Raw genomic sequence first — 16528 nt, forward strand, 5'->3', positions numbered from 1 at the left:
TTCAAACAAGAAATGTTGAGGGATATGTTTTCTTAAATCTTGAGACAATAATGAAAAAGAAAGACCTAAGTATTTCAACCTCCTAACAAAGTATTAGGCACTAACTAAATATTTGTTGATAAATAAACAAATAATTAATAAATTTTAGCACTTAATGATGTGGAGAAATCAGAAAGCAGAGATCAAGAGTCGATAGTTGTGAACTTCAGCAGTAGAGAAAGTGTGTCCTACTACCTCTGTTCACTAGTTTTATTTTTGTGCAAGACACTGTACTTTTTTTCCTCCATGGGAAAAAAAAATATATATATATCTAAGCCTCATTTTTCCCATCTATAAAATAACATTGTAACAGTTTGTCTTCATAGTCTTACATGCTGAATAGTTGAGATCATACTTGATCGTGTATGTTATAAACAGTGAATGGACTTCAAGGACCAACAGGTTTCAGACTATGAGAAAAAAAAACACCAGAACACACAGAACTGTTTTGCCAGCCTGGACATGCAGAAGGTAAGCCTGAATTCTTAGAAACTTGGAGATGTTACCCAGAATGATACATAATCCTATCTACTACATTCAAACCAATTAAAACTAACTTATGAGAAAAATAGGATCCAGACAGAAAGAAAATGCATTTCATTTTCTACTACCAAAGGTAAATGAAATGTGTTTAACCATGATTCCAGCCATTAATTCCCACTGAATGTGATCTGTGACACTCCCACAGGCAACCACTCCCTCTAAACCGCAGCAGTGAGTGTCCTGTTACTGACCACAGAGGCAGAAGGGACCACCACTCACAGTACCAGGTGGCTGAGGATGAGGCATCCTTTCCTGTTATTTTTATATGCTTCTAGCTACACTTCACAGTTTCTAAAGGTCTGAGCACACAGAATTCTGTTGGGGATTGAAGTAGGAGAAAAACAATAAAGGGAAACCAATATCCATCTTTTAAGGTAAATCTGTTTCACAGCAAACTTCAGATTCCAGAAAAAGTCAGATTAATATTCTCTGGTTGAACATTGTCTTCTGTATTGGAAGAAAGGCTGCCCGGATATTGCCAGTTCAGGGCAACCAAGAGCATGAGAAATGACAGATAAATGAGGGAGTCCTGGATTTGGGAGATCAGCTGACATTTGGGAGAGGATTCATCTTGTTTGACTGGGAAATGGGTCTGATTTGGAGATTCTATGATAAATCTCTTCATAGGCTGATCTTTTATTAGCATTGACAGCTTATAACTTTGACAACTGGCACAAGGTGCATTCATGGCTAGGGTTACTGCTTGCCCTTTCCCAATCTTCACTGCCTGGTTGAACACCTGCTGATTACTGGCAGCCAAATCAGCAATGCCATGAGAGTGGAATAACAGAAGTTAAGCACCCTCTGGTATCTGAGTCTGGAAAGGTAAATAACAACATCTGGAACGTGGTGCACGGCACTGATTATAAGTTCATTCAGGAAAATGAATCGATATTCTCTGGCTTAGCAAAATGCTCCAACTTCTTAATGTATCTGCTTCAAATCTCTTGAGGCCCAAATTCTCCCTTCTTACTAGTCCTCTGGAGAATCATGAGTGATATTAGTTTTCTAAAAAAATAGACCCATAGACTTGGCAGGCTCTAGGTCCTCACCAACTAGCAACTCCTAGTATTTACTTCAAACACATTTGATAGATGTTAATTATGAAAACTTGTGTTCAGACTTTAATAGTTTTTATAAGAAGTTTAAAGAATGGACTTCAGAACTATAGCTATGTTTTACTAATAAAATTATTACCAGCAGATAACATAATTTCAAGGACAAGTTTTTTTAAAAAAAAAAAGTGTGTAACAAATACCAATTATAATATTGAAGCTGCTAAATTAATTTATTTGAAATATTTTTGCTTCTATTCAGTTCCTTACAATGTGAACTTTTGTTTTTCAAAATGTAGGGGAATGAAGCCCAGAAACCCTGCTCCTCGAAGAGTTACTCAGTAGAAGCCATGTGAACATCTGTTAAAAAAAAAAAAAATCAGTGCAGAGTGATAGATGATGACCCCCAAGGTCTTGTGATAATTGATTCACATATCATACAAGACACGATTTTTTGTGATGGCTTACTTCCAGTCAGCTGCCACCAATACTTTGCTCCCTCAACAAGCACCCTGTTCCTCATGAAGGAGTGAAGTCTTTTCCTCCCCTCTCAAAGCTGGGCTAAGGTGAGACACCTGCTTGTCCAATACAACATGGAGAAATTGAGGTTCTCAAGCCAACAGGAGTAAGCTAGAGGAATTTTAAATTATTGTAATAAAATATAGTTTATTCACTACAGTTTTAGAAACTAGAGAGAATTAAAGCAAAAAGGCCTATACAGAAGTGACAAAATAAAACTATGTCCTAAATAATGCCTGAATGAATGTTACATACTTACCTGTCCTAAAGTTATCTTTTATCATACCTTAGTATTATAATATTTATGCTTTTATATTCCCTTTTTATTGAACTCCTTTATCCTTACTTGGAAACTACTAATTAAAAATTAAAAGACACTGAGTTTTTAGCCAGGCACAGTGTTGCATGCCTGTAATCCCAGCAGTTCAAGAGGCTGAGGCAGGAGGATCATGAGTTCAAAGTAGCCTCAGCAACTTAGCGAGGCATTTAGCAACTTGGCGAGACCCTATCTCTAAATAAAATATAAAAAGGGCTGCAGATGTGGCTCAGTGGGTAAGCACCTCTGGGTTCAATCCCTAGTACCAAAAAAAAAAAAAAAGACATTGAGTTTTCAGAACTTTTTCCCACCTTACATGTCATTGATTATTGTAAATATTTATTGTTTTAAAAGCTCTAAAAAATTCCAGCTTTATTTAGAAAACAAGGAAATCTGTCGCACAGTTAAAATAAGTGTCACACATTAGCCCACAGATACTTTTTGTTTTTCTTGTTTGTTTTTCGACAGGTTGTCGTTGTGTTAACCTGAACTTGCTGCCTTCTCAAGTATCTGGAATCACAGGTAAGCAACACCAAGGCCAGCTATCTTGTGTTTTTACTTTCATGATAATGTCTTTTTATTCTTGTATTCAATTTCAAAGGTCATTTGATCATATTTTAAACACATATTAAAGAATAGATAAACCTGAGTGTGAGGCGATGGGTTAGTTGAACTGTTAGATTTGTGTTTTCCCAGTCTTTTTATCTGCCAAACCACACTTACAAATTAAACAGCTGTTTTAATCCATGCTGCCCAAAAGCAAAAGAATCTCTAAACTTCCTTTTATAACGCATTTTACTAACGCCAAAATCTTAAACTAAACCACTTGAATACTGTGTTTATTGGCTTAAGTTCTTTAGAGCTTGATGGAGGTACTATTTGTCACTACAAATTTCTTCTCTATCATGTGTGAAGCACGAGAGAATAGACATATAATTCTCTCTTTCTGAAAATCGGTCTCAGGGTAGATCCACTTCAAAAGCTTAGAGTCCAACTTTGAAGTTCTCTCCACTTCAAAAGCTTTGCCTTGAAGTGTGTTGTGGAAAGAAATGCACGGAAGGATGTCCTGAATATTAAGATTTATTAAGAATTACTTCCTGTTGTGAAAAAATAGAAGCAAAATAATAAACGGGGTGTCATTCTGAAAGGAAACTTGAAGAGATATAGAAATCAAATTCTCCTTTACCAAAAAAAAAAAAAGTTTATTTTTAAGGGTGTCAGCATGCTTTTTCTTCACAGCTTTATTCGATTAGCAACCAAGAGGTACAAGTTATTCATCCTAAACAAGACAATATTGCAAACGGTTTAAGTATTTTTTAATCCTAATAAAATTTAAAATTGCATTAAAGAAAACAACTGCACATAAAGCCAAGGGTAAAAAAAGAGTAGTGCTATTTGCCTTTGTCATCAAATTAGTTTAGAAATATTTAAAATATTTAGAAACAATTGAAAGTGCTACTTTATGAGATATGGAGTAGCACAGAGATAGTATAAAAGAATATATGCCATTTATTCTTTATTTAGGAGACACACCTAACCTGTAGTAGTAGTTCCATAAATACAGAAGTATTTCTTTGTCCATTGATATGGCTCTAAATTATTGAGTGCCAGCCACGGTGTAAGTGCTCAGAACACATTTGCTAAAGAAATGAATGAATCACTAATAAACCAGAGAGAATACTGAGAAAGGATAGCAGAGTGATTGCATAACAGAACATTACAGTTGTTCACAGATCATGAACATCTAGACCTGGAAGAAATCTCCAGAAATTACTGAGATCTTTGCTCCTCAAAGTGTGGTTTGCAGACCAGCAGCAGCTGCATCACCTGAGAGTTTGTTAGACATGCATATTCTCAGAGCCCATCCAGATGGCTTGGATCAGAGTCTGCATTTTGGCAGGTACAATAACGTTTGCAAAAGTCCTGACTTAAATTATTCTGGCCATAGCCCTACTATGGAACATAGGCATGCCTGATCATTTATTATAGCATAGGACAGAAATGAAAGAGGCCTTTGGGAAACTGATCCCCTAATTGATACTGATAACGAATAGTTTCTATGAGGAGTAGGCACAGGACAAAATAAAAAAGAAGACAGGCTTGGTGACACATGCCTATAATCCCAGTGACTTGGGAACTTGGGGCAAGAGGATCACAAGTTGAAAGCCAGCCTGATCAATTTAGCGAGGCCCTAAGCAACTTAGCTAGACCCTGTCTCGACATAAAAAAATTTAAAAGTCTGGGCATGTAGTTCAGTTGGGTAGAGTGCCCCTGAGTTCCATCCCCAGTGCAGTAAGAAAAGAGAAGGGATGGGCGGTGAGTCTCTGGTCATAGCCTAAGTAAATGTCAACAAAATATGGTTGAAGACCAAGGAGAAGTATTTCACAATAAGAAAAAATAGCAGTGGTCCCATCAAGCAGGTTTCTTATCAGTTCAAAAGAAGGTAGGTACCCTCTAGTTCCTTGGAAGGTCCATATAGATAGATTACAGAGCTTCAGACACTGAGCTGAATATTAGAGAAGGACTCTGGGGTTGGTGTGACAAAAGGAAGGAGTAAAAGAAGATGGGAGGGAAACAGGTAACCAAGGGAGAAGCAGGGAGAAAGAGAGAGGAAGGATCTAAAAAAGGTATGGGGGTGGGGAGAACAGAAGTAACCTCAGGAACCAAGAGGAAAAACAGTTCTATTAAAGATCTACTGTGTGACAGACACTGAGCCAAGTGCTTTGAATATAGTATCCAATTAAATCCCATACCATATTCATTATTATCGGAACACTAGAAGTGAAAAGATAAAAGTGAAGCTGAGAGAACAAAAAGAACATAAACAATCACTTCACAGGAACCACATATGAGCAATAAAAATTCAAAGAGCTCAGGTTTATGAGAAATCAGGGAAATATAAACCAAAACCAAATGAGATCCCATTTTCTGCATATGTGTTAATAAAAATGAAGATTACTGACAATACCAAAGATAGCAGATGCAGATCAGTAGGAACTCCTACATATTGCTTGTGGGAATATAAATTGGTATAATTGTTGCTATGGTTTAGATGTGAGGTGTCCCCCCGAAAAAAAAACTCATATGAAAGACAGTGCAAGAATTTTCAGAGGTGAAATGATTAGATTGTGAAGTATAACCTAATTATTGGATTAATCCACTGATATAGATTAACTGGGTGGTACATTTAGGCGAGGTTGTAGCTGAAAGAAATCAGTCATTATGAGCATGCCTTTGGGTTTACATTTTGTCCCAAGTGAGCAGAACTCTCCCTCTGCTTCCTTATTGCCATGTCCTGAGCTGATTTTCCCCTCCATACCCTTCTGCTGTGATGTTCTTCTTCACCTTGGGCCCAGAGTTATTGGGTCAGCCAACTATGGACTAAACCTCTGAAACCATGAGCCCAAATAATTTTTCTTCCTCTACCTTGTTCTTGTCAGGTCTTTTGGTCACAGTGATATCAAGTTGACTAAAACAATCACTTTGAAAAAAACTTAGCATTATCTTGTAAAGTTGATGTTCATACCTTTCAACCTAGCGATTCTATCCTTAGGTGTATACCTTAGCTAAAGACAATCTTACAAACGTGAACAAGATGAGATTGACAAGAATCTCCATAGCCACACTGCTCTTGACAGAAAAAAAATACTAGAAAATGTATGTTGAATAAAGAGCAGATAAATAAATTGTGGTACATTCATACAATACAATACTGTGGAGCAATGAACAGGAATGAATTGGAGCCACATTGAGCAACTTGGATTTATTTTTGCAGCATACTGAGAGTAATAAGCAAGTCTTAAACACAACATATAATACAAAATATTTGCTTTAAATATTACAAGCAATGCTAAAAGAAATGTTGAAGCAAATGTGAGTGCTAACATTCCCAACATATAACCCCACTGGTTCAAGGAGCCACAAGCCAAGATATTGTAAGCTGAGCTGTGATTTCCTGTAAGTACAGTATTATGTACTGAGTTTTCATATCACACTCAAGGAAATGACAATAATGTACAAACATGCATTTTTACAACCATGGAATATGTAAAACAACAAAATATAAAACTACATTGGAAATGTTCCTTTTGTGGGGGTCAGTTCTGTAATCAATTTGGACAATGTGGGCTCTATCAAATCATGTCCAAGGATGTGTCTCTTTCCTGATGAATCTCCCTCTAATGAAAACATTCTTTCCTCCAAGGAACTTTGATCTGCCTTCAAAATGAAGGTCATCCTTTCCGTAATTCCCATTGCCCATGTGATGCGCATGAATGCCTCCAGCTTTTGAACAGTAAAATGATAAGAGGGTTAGGAAGGGAACAGAGAGAGGGGAGGAGAGATCAGTTTCCATAGTGACTTCTTCAGAGTGACCAGTAGCTGCAGCAGAACAGCTGTTGAGCCTGGGGTGCTTTCTTTAGACTCATTCATAAATAAGAGTCAAAGTCAGCATAATAAATAGCATGAAAACAGCAGTGGAGGAGGATGGCTGGGTAAAATGAAAGTTAAGAATGTCCTATGCCAGTTCGTGACATGAGGTGCACCTGTTTATCCATATCCTCGTCTCTAGATTTAAAAATTAAGAAACAAGGGATGGGGTTGTAACTCAGTGGTAGAGCGCTTACCTGGCATGTGTGAGGCACTGGGTTTGAGTCTCAGCACCACATAAAAATAAATAAGTATATAATAAATAAATTAAATAAAAGTCAATCAAAAACTAAAAAAAAATTAAAGTAAGAAACAAAATGGGATAAATCCATACATAGTTATACATTCTAAACAAGGGGGAGAAATGAATTACAGTAGATGGGGTAGAGAGAGAAGAGGGAAGAGGAGGGGAGGGGAGGGGGGATAGTAGAGGATAGGAAAGGCAGCAGAATACAACAGACACTAGTATGGCAATATGTAAATCAGTGGATGTGTAACCGATGTGATTCTGCAATCTGTATACGGGGTAAAAATGGGAGTTCATAACCCACTTGAATCAAAGTGTGAAATATGATATGTCAAGAACTATGTAATGTTTTGAACAACCAACAATAAAAATTTTTTAAAAAGACCTAGAAATGTTAGAAATATGACTCCAAGTTTATCAAGTGATAAAACACAGAACTTATTTGAAGAGAAAGGAGTTTCAAAAAACATCAGAGGTCAGTGATGTAGCCCTACACATAAAGCTATTGGATATAAAAATAAGGACTGGTGGCATGTATTAGTCTAAGTCACTTACCTCCATCGGGCTAGCCAAACAAATCAACAGAGAGCTGGAGTCAGCCTGTACCACTGGTTTTCCAAGGCTGCATTACAGCTTTTCAGCATATTTCCACCATCATGGAAGGAAAGGAAAAGTTGATCCATGTCTATGTTGACATGAGAGCTGCATGGAAATGAAATATAATCATCTACTTCTAGTTCTTCTGCTTTTGTTCCACAAACCTCTTCAGCTGAACAATTTATAGGGTCTGAGCTTCTTGAGAGGAGAATTCTTTATAGTCTGGCATGAAGATTCAGTCACTATAACCAGTAATGATGACAGTGTTACATAAATATAAATTTAGTAATTTTTTTTACTGCAGTTTGAGTTGATAGAGGTAAGAAAATATCTGTGCTATGTGTTGTAAGGCAATGAGAAGCACAGCATGTCTCCCTCAGGGAGCTTATGGTGATAATATAAAGTGATAATATAAAACTACAAAAGCTGTGATAATATAATATACAGGTGATAATATAAAAATAAAAAAGCTGGCATATCTGGAATCAAAGAGATATTCTAAAAGGTAATATTCAAATTAAGGAAGAAATTATAATGGAAATTGTAAAATTTCCTAGACCTAAATAACAATGAAAAAACTGTGTAGGATTCCACTAAAGTACTACTCAAAAGATATTTCATAGCTTAAGTAAGAAAGATGGAAAATAAGTGAGCTACATGTTCAACTTGCAAGGGCAGAAAGAGCAACAGAATGTACCTGAAAGAATAAGGAGGAAGTTTGTAGCTATACAGGCAAAAATCAATGAATTAGAAAATTAAAAAATCAAAATGTGATAAATTACAATGGATGGCGTTGGAGAAGATAATGCTAAGTGAAGTTAGCCAATCCCAAAAAAAAACAAATGCCGAATGTTTTCTATGATATAAGGAGGCTGACTCATAATGGGGTAAGGAGGGAGAACATGGGACAAATAGATGAATTCTAGATAGGGAAAAGGGGAGGGAGAGAAAGGGAGGGGCAGGGGATTAGCAAGGATGGCGGAATGTGATGGACATCATTATCCAAAGTACATGTATGAAGACATGAATTGGTGTCAACCTACTTTATATACAACAGAGATATGAAAAATTGTGGTATATATGTGTAATAAGAATTGTGATGCAAAAAACAACACAAATACATGTATAAATACATGAATTGGTGTGAACATACTTTATACAAAGATATGAAAAAGTGTGCTCTATATGTGTAATAAGAATTGTAATACATTCCGCTGTCATGTATTTAAAAAAATAGCATCAATTTAAAAAAAAACTACACAAATGCCAGAGTGTCTCAATAGTTCTATATTCTTCTGGAATGATGGGGAAAAAAGAGTTGAATAAACTAAATACATAATAAAGGGGGAAAGTAACAAAAATACGTCATAGAGCTTAAAGGTAAAGACAATATGAACAATATCCACTAATACGTCTGGTAACCTAGAAGAAATGGATATTATTTTGGAAAAATATAATTATAACACCAGAGTTGGAATAAATAGAAACCTTGAACAGACTCAGAAGACTGTATACATGAATTCTACGCAACAATTAAATTAACTGATGGCCTTTCTATTATAGTAGTTGTTCCAAAACACAGAGTAAGAAAGGTAACCCACTTTCTTTCATGATGTTAAAATAATCTTGATTCCAAAATTAAAGTTAAAAAACCTGGAAAAATATATATGTGTCTGTCTCTCTGTGTGTGTGTGTGTGTGTGTGTGTGTGTGTGTGTGTCTGTATGACTTTAGATTGGAGAATTATCTCACAAACAAAACTTAAAAAGCATAAATTCTAAGTCTAAATAGTGACACAGTTGAACAGTTCCTTTTCAACAAAAGTTAACCATGGACAACATTTCCCAGGAAAGAGATGAGAAGAAAGTACTCATGACTTCCAAAACAATTAATGTAATTAATATCTAAAATATACCAAGAACTTTTTTCTATTCAGTGAGAAAAAGACAAAAAAAAAGATAGGGAAAAAATAGTAAATAATGTGAAGAGGCAATTTACAGAAGGAAAATCTCAAATGGATTATAATTACCTTATTAGTTATGAAAAATGCAAAGTAATACAAATATTTATCCTCATCAGATTGCATAAATTTGATGTAACATAATGTAGGTGCTATAGGAAAACAAGATTTCCGTGCAGTGTTGAAGGAAATAGAAACAGATGTGACTACTCTTGAAAATAATCTGATAGTCCTTGAAGATACATATTATGCCTGAAGGTACAGTCTAGCCATCCTACTCTTGGGTACTATGGATATCCTAGAAGAATTTCCTACAGTTCTGTGTGTATCCTACAACACCTCTAAAGTTCTAGATGCTCATGCCAATATTAGCTTTGGCCAGAGTTGAGTCAGCCTTGGGACCAACACTAAGGAAGTAAAATAGGTCAAAAAATTTATAATACTATTCAGTAGTTAACACAGAACACTAAAAACATAGTAGGGAGAAAAACATTTTAAAAAGCAGATTTAGTCTGTGGCACTATAACACAGAAATTGACAAGACAAGTCTTATTACTCAAAAAGTATATCACAGAAATATTTCAAACCTGTTAAGAGTGGATACCTTGAGAAAAAAGGGAGGTAAGAAATTAATGTGATAGAGAGTAAAGATTTTTTTTTCCCAAAATGTAATAAAATTTTTTAAAATAAGTCTTTCATGAACCAATCATAATACTATGAATTAGTTAGGATTAATTCTGAGCTTGAAGTTGAGAAAAAAGAATGATATGCCAAAGCCAAAAATAATTTTTCAACACATTCATTTGCACCTCTCCTATGTGTCCAATAGTAGGCACTGGATCGCCGGGATGAACAAGACCTTGCCATCATAAAGCTTACCCTCTGGTGTCAGTGGTGGACAATAATCAAGTAAACATACATTATAATGTTGAGTTTGAGTTCTATGAAGAAAGAAGGGGGGGTGGGAAGAACAAGAAGTTAGCAATCATTGTAACTCTCATAATCCTATAGGTCCTGTTGTGAGTACTTTGTTTATTCTCTCAATCATAACTGTGCTCAGTGGTGAGTTGCAGCCATCTGGCACCTGCTCGAAGAGAACTAAATGTGAGCACTAGGAACTCAGTGAGGTCCTATCTGTAATTTGAAATCACCAGGGTGGGAGTATTTACACAATGGAAATTTGCCGCAGTCCAGCTGCAGCAAAATAACCGGGTGGGGGGGGGGGGGTGACGAGCAACTTGTGTAGATTGATACAGCAGGAGTAGGAGCCGTTTATTGTAGGACAGGAGTGGTATATATACATTCCACACAGCTTATCTTAATTAACATAAACTAGATACAGCAGTCAACCAATAAGGAATCTCCACACTTAATGGCTCGCTGGCGTTACTTCACAAACCACTCCCTCTGGCAAAATGCCAGGCGCCATCCTGACTTGTTTACAGACTCTAACAGAAATTGGCACACTCACAAATCAGAGTTGCTTCTCTCACATGCCCACAGAACTGTTAACATCCTTAACACCATTAACAACACTGTTACTTGACAGAGAGGGAGCTCTTCACATCACATAGCCAATAAAGTGGAACCCAGGCAATCTAACCATAGATTCTAGATGTTTAAACCTTGCACTATACAAAGATACATGGAACTGAAGATGGTGACAGGATCAAGGGAAAGAATGCTGTACCTGAACACTTGATATTTTTGGAGACTGTGGAAAGCAAAACTGGAGCTATAAAAGAGCCCGGGGATGACACAAAAAGGGTAATGGAATAGGGGACTATTTTTATCTAGAAAAGGAATAAAGATCCAGTGGATGGATATACATGGATATTCTGGAGATGTGCATGTGATAGGAGCTTGCTTAATCATGCCTATTTGAAGCCAACATTATTTAATCAAGAGAGAGATGACAGAGATAAGTTGGAAGTTTTTAACAAATGTGAAAATGTTTTGAAATCCTCTCATCTATAGTGTTTCATCAGCCATATCTGAGATATTTGAAAGTGAATATTATATATATATATATATATATATATATATATATATATATAGAGAGAGAGAGAGAGAGAGAGAGAGAGAGAGAGAGAGAGAGAGGAGCTGCGATCCCACTCTGTGATTACAGTACTATAATTAGCAACACTGATTTCATTAACAACCACTTCCTTCTCTGGACAAGGATCCCTACTGCAATTTGCATACCTGTTCCCTGGTCTGTGTGGCTCTGTGCCAGTGGCAGCCCTTGTTGAAGAAGCTGGCTTTATTTACTTGACTGAGTTGGTCTTGCCTGGAGGGAGAAATGATTAACAAAATACATTCAGTAGGATGATGAATATTTGCACTTCTTTTGACCACACAGATGAGGCCCCTCAGAAAGAAAACCAGAAATCTGCCCTCAAGGAAATGTGTTTGTAACCAATTTGATTTTATCTAAAATAATTATAATAATGTATTCCAATCTTCATGGTGATTGCTTCCTCGAGATTTTCTAATACTCTTCATGTGATCTGAGTTCAACCATTTTCTGGTAACCAAATCAGAAGCAAAAGACATTTGTGAAATGAAAGTTCTGTGGTCTGAAAAATGATACAAATGGTGGAAAAATCAAGTCAACTCTACTTTCCCAAAGATTTATCATAACTTCTTCATCTAGAAATTTCTTATTGCCATAATAAAATATAAAAGATAATTTATTGGCATAATAACTTACATACTTAACAGTACAGTGTGATAACCTGATATATATATATATATATATATATATATATATATATATATATATATATGGGGGTATATGTACATATATAATTATAAGGACCAAAACAGAGTAATTAGCATTTCCATCTCCTTAAACACTCACCATTTCTTTGTTTGGGGAGCCTTCAGGCTCCTCTATTCTAGTTCTTCATGAAATCTATAATGAATTATTGACAACTATAGTGACTTTACTGTGCTATAGATATTAGGACTTACTCCTTCTATGTAACTGTATTTTGGCACCTTGTCCAACCTTCCTCTGTCCCTCTTCCCCTCCCCTTCTGGCACTAACTTCTTACACATTGAGAATATCAGCATTCCCGTGTTTGGTTTTTTCCTTGTTTTGTTTTGTTTTGTTTTATGAATGTGCAGGAGTGAAATGTTCATAAGGTATAAAAATTAAATTGTAATCTACACACTCAAAGTACACATGCCAAAAAATAGTCTTAGATTCTTTATGAGATCTCAGTATAGAATTGATGTTTCCAGTATTTGTTTAAATTTTCCTTTGAATGACAGTCAGTAGGCACCAAAGAGTCTTTATAAGGAAAAATAAATTGGGATCTGTTAAAATCATCTCATCTTCTTGACAAAAAGGATCCTTGAGGAAAGAACTGCGTGCCTGCAGTGATCTGTGCTTCCCTCCCTCCTGACTCTTTGGGATTGTTCTCCTTTGTAATAGCGTCTCTTCCACATGAGTGTATCCACATGGTGTTGATTTTCAGCTAGTTGTTGGTGCATGGTGTTCTTAAAAAACACAGCCCCGGACACTACCTGAGACGGCTTCAGAGTCAGCCTAAGGTGTGCCTTCAACTCCTCTCCACAGGACAGTGAGATGCCTTTCTTTGGGATTTATAATTTTAAGTTAAATTTTTACTTTATTTACTATGTGCAATGTTTGGCGTCCCTGCCTTTTCCTTGGTGAACAAAGAAAACCCCTGGAAAATAACCCCCAAACTCTGCCTGGCTTTGTGTCTTTTATGTTTTCCTTCAACCAGAGTGAGCAAACACAGAGACAATTACTGCACACAGTAAAAGAAATAAATGACTGTTTTGTCCTGCTTTTCCCTTTATCTCCCAGTTGTGCGTAGTCAGTGCTCCATATTTGAGAGCATTATGTAGTCTGTGATGTACTTCTTCCTCTTAATAATACACCAAAGATATCATATTGGGCCAAAAAAAGCAGCTCCAAGAAATTCTGATAATGAAGGCTGTATGATTTTTAAAACTTACATTGGCTCCTTGTGCCAACAACCGGAACAACTAATTCCAGAAACCCAGCTACATTTCAAACAGAAAGCATTGGCTTTGTTCCTCCCTAAAGTATGTGAGTTCATAAATTCAAACCAGTTCCCAAGTGATACAACAGGTACAGCACACAGATCTGTCTATAAGGAAAAAAAATTTTTTTTTCTTTTTGTAGTACTAGGGATTGAACCCAGGGCCTGGTGCACACTAAGCAAATACTCTACCCCTGAGCTATATCCCAGCTTCCTCTATAGGAAAATAAAACTCAGAGCTTTCCTGAAATGATACACTCCAAAGAAATATTGCAGACCCCATACCAGGATAGGAATAGATGTGAGTCACAGCTCCTTTTATTGTAGTTCTACATCTTTCTGTGATTATTTTTTTTTCTGTGTCTCATGCTGCTTTGGCATGGAGCCAGTCTGCCTTTTATACTTGCTGCAGAGAAGCATCTGTCTCTCTGATTTCAGTCACTTGAAGTTTAGATCTGAGTAGCACCCTCAGCCATGATTTACATGGCCACACTCATCCTGTTTGGTTTGCAGTTTACAGAGGTAACTGCTCTTTCTGTGGTGTGGCACTGGTTGTAGCTCCCTGTCATGCGGGGAGTGGCTGTTCCCCCTTGCTCTGGACAGATCCATGCTCTCCAGTCTCTAAACACCTGTAAACACATCTGTGCACACAGGTGCTGCTAGAGGTGGGATGTAATTAAAGGTTTGATAGTTGGCCGGTTATTGCACTGTTGAGAAGAATTCACTCTTTTGCTACCTGTGCTGTGGGGTGTAAGGTCTCTTCCCAGCATTGTCCCTAACACCTACCACACTGAGGGCAGTCAAGTATTTTGCCATTTAAAAATATCTTGCCAGGGGCACTGGGGTTGTGGCTCAGTGGTAGAGCACTTGCCTAACATGTGTGAGGCCCTGGGTTCGATCCTCAGCACCACATATAAATAAACAAAGTTAAAAATCCATTGGCAACTAAAAAATATTTTTAAAAATATATCTTGCTCGATATATGTAGCCTATTTAAACAATTTGTATAGATTGGACCATATGACATTGTCAATACCTGACCTACAAAAAATGGCAATACAAATACTGCCCTCCAGGATAGTGAAATATACAGCTAGTCTAAGAAATATTCATTGTCAGGCTGTCAACTACTAATGTACCATTATTTTCTCCCACAATTCAATACTCAAGCACATATCGTTATTTTTATTTCATACCTACCTCATAACATGAAGACATTTCGTGAGTATTTCGGATTCTATAATTCGGAAAGAAATTTTCCCAGCCTTCTATAGCTAATCCACTCATCTGTTTTTCTTTTATTATCACTAACAGTCTTGCATATTGCATTAGCAATTGTCTCAGAAAATAGGCAGGAGAAGGCAAGCATAAATAAAATTCATTTTCCTGATAGTTTATAGTTCTGGTAACTTTTTATTATGAACAAAGATGAAATGAAGTTTGGAGACTAATGCGGTGCCTATGTCCTCTTTCTTCAGAGAATATCAAATGCCAATTGCAGATATAGTGGGTGAAATAGATTTCTACATTATCTTCCATAAAATTTTCCAAAACTTCTAAGGTAATTTTCATCTAGTCAGATACAATATCATGTGATTACATGAAGCCAGTAATACCAAAACACACAATAGAATCTTCTAAAACACTTCTCTGAAGAAACCAGATATGCTGTGAATTCTCAAGAGCATTGTGTCACAAAATTAATACTATATATAAAAAGCATATAAAAGACTGAAGGTACCTTGGGAAATAGGAAAAGTAAGCCATAACCCTAAGAGGAAACTCAAAGTTAGATAATATTTCTTTCTTTATGTGGGGCCTAGTAATTTGATGCAGTTAGTAAATTACAATGTGATTCCATTATATCCTAAAAAGAATGTGTAACGCTCACAGAGAGTATTCACCTCAGCTAGATTATTAGAAATTCTAAACCTTTGAGGGGAATTATTACCTAAGTACTTCCAGTGCTTTAATTTCATGTATTTTTGTGCATTGCACAATAGTAATAAAAATAAAATAATCTACAATTCTAGTTTTAAAATTGTCTCTAGTATCTCCATTATATCTCTTCTAAATTGATCATCTTCCTTTGGTTATAAATATATTCAATTTTTTTCATTATAACTAGAGATATCATGGTTAAGACTAAAAGTTTCCAAGAATTGTGTATATTTTTTAAAGTTCCTATAGACACAGGAATCCCTGATATGTCACTAAATTTTTCCTTAAAACTTCAAGCTTTGAATCTTAAAATGTCCAGCACCTTTATAATTTCATCATTTTGTTTCAAACTGAACTAATTGCTATCAAGTTTCATAATACTAGTTTTCAGCCACTTGTATTTCTTTGTGGGCTTTTCCTTTGCCTGTATTAAATTTGTTTGTTTTCTTAAAAATTTCTACTTGATGAAAATTTCAAAGGAGAATAAAAAGAAAAACTGCAAAGTGGAGTAAAATATTTGCAAACCACATATCCCACAGAGGACTATGACATAGAATATGTCATATATATGTCATATATAGAATATATGCATAGAAATCTCAAAACTTAACAGTAAACAATACAATTAGAACATCAGCAAAAGGCACTTCACTGAAGATGAAATAATAACAATAACAACAAATAATAACAATAATCATAACAAATAAGTTCGTGAAAACTATTCAACATCAATAGGCACTAGAAAATGCAAATTAAAGTCACAATGAGAGATCACTGCAAACCAATCAGAATCACTAAAATGAAAAATAGTGAGAACACCAAATGCTGGTGAGAATGCAGAGAA

At 36.0% G+C, this 16528-nt stretch overlaps 1 pseudogene; it reads right to left on the minus strand.

Moving 5' to 3' along the window:
• Window positions 1-979: 979 nt before the first annotated feature.
• On the minus strand, window positions 980-2655 carry LOC114092125 (squalene synthase pseudogene; annotated as a pseudogene).
• Window positions 2656-16528: the final 13873 nt, after the last annotated feature.

Source organism: Marmota flaviventris, chromosome 12, assembly GCF_047511675.1.
Source record: "Marmota flaviventris isolate mMarFla1 chromosome 12, mMarFla1.hap1, whole genome shotgun sequence".
In the NCBI taxonomy this organism is placed as follows: domain Eukaryota; kingdom Metazoa; phylum Chordata; class Mammalia; order Rodentia; family Sciuridae; genus Marmota; species Marmota flaviventris.